This window comes from Limulus polyphemus, unplaced genomic scaffold (genome assembly GCF_000517525.1).
Source record: "Limulus polyphemus unplaced genomic scaffold, Limulus_polyphemus-2.1.2 Scaffold6268, whole genome shotgun sequence".
NCBI lineage: Eukaryota > Metazoa > Arthropoda > Merostomata > Xiphosura > Limulidae > Limulus > Limulus polyphemus.
In genome coordinates this window covers 18,410-25,190 of record NW_013671878.1, presented here as the reverse complement: position 1 = coordinate 25,190, position 6,781 = coordinate 18,410, and positions in this window count along the sequence as shown.

Sequence of the window (6,781 nt, the reverse complement as noted above, 5' to 3'; positions counted from 1 at the left end):
GTCTACACACACATTACCATTAATTTTCCGTCACGTTGTCACCCTCCTTTATATACCAGTCTACCCTCCATCTAGTAAATACTAGAGCATTCGCCAAGATACGGGATAGTTCTAGAAACGTGGCGTCACACCAGTCATGTGACTCGCTGACGCAACAGTAGTTTAGTTGTCAAATTTCCTGTCTTGTTATTTGTCTATTAGATATTTTAACAAATATTTATCAACTAAACAATCAACAGTGTTTTAACTACGAAACTTCCTATCATGTTATTTGTATAGAAGATATTTTAACCTATATTTAACAATTAAACAACCAACAGGCTGTTTTAACTATCAGACTTCCTATCGGACTATTTGTCTAGTAGATATATTAACAAATATTTATCAAACTAAACTATCAAATTTCCTGTCATGTTATTTGCAAAGTAGATTATCGACTAAGCAACCAAAAGGCTCATTTGCCTTGAACGAAAATGAACGAAATTGTCAATAACTGACTCTTCATTAAGCGATGTATCAATAAATTCGCTTGTATATATATATGTCGACCAAACTTACACATACGTGTCTATCTCCAAGTTAATCTACCAACCCAGCAGGTCACGTACAATTCTGAATAAGCAATGATATCGCAGTGTTTGTTAATTTCTAACAAAGATGCCACTTTAACTTGGCCAGAAATGTTTTGTATCAAGTCCTAGTGTAAGATTATTTAGCCTTAAAGTGGCACTGCTTGTAACAAATAGATAAAATTAAGTAATTTGGTTTATTTCATAACATTGTGTCTCATTTTTACAACTGAGATTTAGATAAATGTTAATTAGAAAAACATAGCTCAGAATGTTCCGATACGAGAAAACATTATAATTGTATTGCCAATCAAATTCATTTTTTGTATAAACTATATCATTTTTTAATGTGTGTGTGTGTGTAATGAAAGTGTGCTGTCTAGATGTATAATTGGTTTTATCTGTGCTTATTTTTAAGTGGTTAATCTAAACATGTGTGCATTTCAATAAAAATGTTTATTCCTTGGGAAATGAATGTATCTATATTCACTGTTTATAAATCAGAATGGAAATGTAAACTGATGTTCTGGTTCATATATTTTCTACATGATGTATAAAAAGTTTCTCACGTAAAAATAAAAAGAATTTAATCAAAATGTTTAGACATGTCTGAGCTAAACTGGAACCATATATGTTTTTTTTTCATATTTTTCATGATCATTATAAAACACTAAGGTATATGCAAGGTTCATAAACGGAACACCTTAGCAACAAACGATTTGAAATGTAAAATAAGTAGGATATGGACTCACGCATGGAACAGGAATGGGTCTTAAGTAGGCTATGGACTCTCACATGGTACGGAAACAGGTCTTAAGTAGGATATGGATTCTCACACGAAACAGGAATGGGTCTTAAGTAGAATATAGACTCACACATATAACAGGAACGGGTTTTAATTACGATATGGGCTCTCACATGGAATGGAAATAGGTCTTAAGTAGAAAATAGACTCACACATGGAACAGGAATGGGTCTTAAGTAGAATATAGACTCACACATATAACAGAAATGGGTCTTAAGTAGGGTATGGACTCGCATACAGAACAGGAACGACTCTTAAGTAGGATATTGATTCTCATATGAAACAGGAATGAGACTTAAGTAGGATATGGAGTCTCACGTGGAACGGAAATGGGTGTTAAGTAGGATATGGACTCTCACATGGAAAGGAAATTAGTATTAAGTAGGATATGGACTCTCACATGAAAAGGAAATGGGTCTTAAGTAGAATATGGAATCTCACTTGGAACAGGAATGGTTCTTAAGTTGGCTGCTTTACAAATTTTGGGTCAAGTGCTGATGTCCATTTGTGGTCAGTTACTTGGGATAAAAACTATTTTATTAAGATTTTATTGTTATAAATCTATCAACACTAATAGGTAATTTATGAAACCATTTTCCTAATTATTTCTGTTTGAAATGATAATTCAGGTATCAACATACTCTGATGTACAGATTGATGACACTTAACAATAAAAGCACGTTGCATGGGTGTGGCTCCACATCTAAAATATTCATGAGTGTCATGTAGCTGAGTGCATCTCAATGAAGATGTTAATATTATTTCCTACATTTATCATGGAAGAAGAAAGGCAGTTTTTTCGAGCAATTGTCATAAGTTTTGTTACTACCTTATCCTTCAGAACGCTTGATTTAAATACTGGTAACATTGTTGGTGATTCAAGGAAACCTGCATGACAGTTGTTTTATTGTGTGATTATGATTGATAGTTTTCTGATCCATTTAATCCTACCAACATTTCAGCATACTCCATGAGCAGTTCACTAAGTACATGCTACCAGGAGAACTTCTATGAAAAGAACAGAGATACATCTCAAGTTTTACTAATCACGATCTTAGAATTTACATAGAAACAAAACATTAGTACCTACTTTATTATTGTTAGATTTACACGACTGTTTTTGTTTAAGTCTAACGGAAGAGTTATGATTTAGATAGTTATATGGCGTGAGTGTTAAATTTAGTTGTTTTTAGAAACATAGTTTATCGCAGATATGTTTACCTAACTATTATTTAGTTCAATAGTTACGTATTGGTGACTGTTCTATTAATGCGTCATGTGACTAGAACCTTCTGAATTTTTCTCTTTGTTTTAATTGAGAAGTATTACATCACAGTATCTCTTAGTTCTAGGTCTCTGTTGGGGTATAAATACGCGTCGAAAATTTAGTTTTACATATAGAGATCAGTAGATCTGGACTGTATGATTGTGAGTTCAACCATAAAGAGCGTAGAATGGAGACATTTAAAATGAAATAATCACAGATTGTATTGTAATAACAGAGTAGAGAAAATAATTGGTCTTGTCAATTCTATTCTAAAGTAATTGAACCAGCCTCTGTGGACTTTGACGAAAAAGGGACGATTACTTAAAGCTCTGGATACAACTGTGGTAACCAAGTTATAGTGGTGATTTTAAAGTAAAATTATCACATACTGCGAGACAGCCAGTATATACAGTACTAAATGGCAGTAGAAGTAGATGTAAACAATAGCGGTAATTAGGCTTATATACGCACAGCTGTGGTGGTTTCAAAACTATTGTAGAAGTCATAACCATGTAGACTAATTTTGATAAGTGTATAGACAGGGGCAAGTAACTTTGGCTCAAAGATAATGATCTATGAGAGTTTGTTAAACAACCTCAAGACTTGGAGAGATAAAAGACTATTGGCAGGGAAGAGAGGAAAAGAAACAAGAAAAAGAGAGACAGAATAAGAGCACATATTAAGAATAAAAAAGGAGAGAGAGGAAAAACTGGAAACAGAGATAATAAGATCACCAACAGAATGACGGAGGACACAAGAATGACAATGGGGACAGGGCCAGTTGACCCAAGCTGCCCAACCTTGAAGAACAGAAAGACGACATGGATGCTTTCCTGGAAATGTATGAAAGAAGTCCTCAAAATCAGAACTGGGATAAATGTGACTGGGCAGTCTGTTTCATCCCCCCCTTCTTACAGGAAAAGGCCTACAAGTGTATGTGGGCATAACATCAGAAGATACCATGAACTATGACAAGTTAAAAGTGGTCTTGCTAAAATATTGAGGCAGGTTTTCGTCGGGAATTCAAAGTCAAACCTGACACTAGAGTAACTATATTTCAGTTTCTGGCACATCTACAATAACACTTCACAGAATGGACTAACATGGTCAAGTATGAAGATAGTTTTGAAGGACTGGCCGATCAGCTAATACGTGAACAGTTCTTGATCACATGCTCCACTGACATGTCACTGTTCCGAAAAGAGAGAACACTGAAATACGTGGATGAGATGATCAAGCTGGTAGGACAGTATATGGAAGCCCATAAAGGAAGTATAACTGGCAAGTTCAAGAATAACCAGGCAAAGTCGAAACCAGGGGTGGCTGACCAGAAGCAAAATGCCATCAAAGGTGACAAGAAGTTAACAGACAAAAGGGAGAAGGGATGCTATGCTTGTTTTAAATGGGCCACATTGTGAGTGAGTGTAACAACAACAGTAGAAATCTCAACATAATGCAGCTGTAGCTATCTACAAAGATGGTGGTGGCAAGAAACAAGAAGAGAGTGACTCTCGCCATAGATGCTGCTGCCAGAAGAAACAGAATGACGACTAGTCAGATTCACCACAAGAAGGAAATGCAATAGCCATGATTAAACAGTGTATAGTTGATAGTCAGCTAAAGTTAGCAAACAGGTCAATAGTGATAGTGGTGATTGAAGTATGTGACAACAAACCACAACATGCCAGTTGGTGAAGAGACAAGAAAGTGAAAGTGAGAACCGGTCTAGTATCAGATGACTGGAAAGGTACATCTGTGTGTACTGATTGATGAAACAGTGAGAAAGTTTCTCACACCAAGAATAAAGGTGGACACTCATACTATGTGGGAGACCTAGAGGCCATGTGCATGAAGGCACCCATCTATGACTTGGTGATTGTAAATATACCAGGCAGTAGAAGTTTGAAAAAACCAGACAAAAAGGAGACTGATGAAGAATCGGCAGTCACCACAAGATCAAAAAAACAAAAGCAAGTAAAACATCAAGACTCTGCAACTCATAAAAGGTGACATCCTGAATGTAGTTCTATGGGAACTGAAGGAAGCACAGAAGAAAGACCCTTCACTGCAGAAACTTTGTGACAGTGCCCAGAAGAAAGTCGAGCACAAGACAAAGGGGAAAAAGGGTTAAAGAATAGAGGACCAGAAGGGAGTGTTGTGCCGAATCTATCAAGGCAGTTCTACAGGGGAAGTTAAACAGATCATAGTACCAATAGAATACCGGGCTCAAATGAGGAAGTTGACTCATGAGTCGATTGAGGGAGGACACATAGGAGTGCAGAAGACAGCAGACAGAATCACCAGCAACTTCCATTGTCTGGGGTTTTTATTGGAGATGTGACCAGATCTTGCAGGTCATGTGTCATCTACCAAGAAGGAAGGCAGCCAAGGTGTTACTGAGAAAGATGCTTCCCATATATGAGCTATTAAGCAGAGTAGCTGTGTATTTGATTGAATCACTAGCTACTGTTTCTGACAAGGGCAACTGGTAAGTGCTGACAGTAGACGACTGTGTGACATGTTACCCAAAAGCCATAGCACTAATGAAGATAGAGATGGAGATAGTAGCAGAAGCCCTCCTGGAAGTGTTTTGTAGAGTAGGCATTCCAAAAGAAGTACTGAGTGACAGAGGTACCCAGTTTACATAAGAACTGATGCAAGAGGTGTATAGACTCATCAGCACTAGGGAACTCCCATACAACCCAGATGTAATGGATTTTGTGAGAAAGTCAATGGAGTCTTAAATAGCATGCTGAAGAAGATGTGCCAGGAGAAACCACGTGACTGGGACAGGTACCTGCAAGCAGTATTATTTGTTTACCGAGAAGACACACAAGCGAGTACAGGATTTTCACTCTTTGAGTTACTGTACAGAAGAACAGTAGGAGATATAAAGCAGATATTGAAAGAACAGAAGTGGGGAACACATACAAGTACGTGTTAGACCCCAGAAACTGACTCGAACTGACTATAAACTGGGTTGAGATAAGCTGCATGCAGCTCCAGGAAGTCAGAAACATTTCTATCACAAGAAGGCCAAGGATCAACGTTTCTAGGTCGGACAGAAGGTCTTGGTTCTGCTGTCTACAACAGACTCACCCTGCAGTGTAAAGGACCAATTTGAGTGCAGGAAGTATTCCACAGAATGGAATATAAGATGAAAGTGAATGGGAAGATCAAGATATACCACGTAAATCTGTTGAAGAGGTACATCAAGAGTGAGGAAGAAGACATAATGGGTGTTGCTATTGAGGCACAGATGGACATTGCAGGTGTGACTGTCATAAATGGAGAACAAAAAATGGTGACTTTGTCATTGAAGATGAAAACCACTGGATGGAGATGAGACATATAAAGTTGTCAGCATCAATGAAGAACTGACTGTCAAGCAGAAGAAAGAGCTACAGGATCTACTGAGTCAGTTCTCAAATGTCTTCACAGATAGACCATGCAACACAAGATCAAGACCACGACCAGTGATCCAATTAAGATGAAGCTATCAGATGTCCTATTGTTGCGTCAGCGAGGTCACGTGACTAGTGTCACGCCACGTTTTCTGGAAATATCCTGTTCCTTCAAAAATGTGTTAGTTTTGTATATATATATAAGACGGTCACAACGTGACAGAAAAAACAGTGTAGTAAGTAATTGAACTGCAGTCAGAGAGTATTGTTGAAGTTGAGCACGTTCGTTGTTATAGAGCAACTGTTGAAAATAAGTGTATCAGTAAAGTTATATTCAGGAAGAATAAACCAGTATTATTAAGAAAGGACTTGTGTCGTTAAAGTTTCGTGGGAACGAAGTTACGGAAAAATTAACAAACGAACGGAGACATAACAAATTGGTGTTAGAAGTGGGATAAAAAAAGAAGAAAAAGAGAAGATGGAAACGAGAAGCGGCAAATCAAACTACAGTTTAGCAGATTTGATGGCAGCAATACAAGAACAGCAAAAGAAACAAGAAGAGAGACAACAGCAGTTGCAAGAAGACCTGCAACAATGGCAGCTCGAACAACAAAATAAACAAGAAAAGAAACAAGAAGAACGAGAAATTAAACAAGAAGAGAGATTACAGCAGTTGTTGGAGGAAAAATAAAAGAAACAAGAAGAACGAGAAATTAAACAAGAAGAGAGATTACAG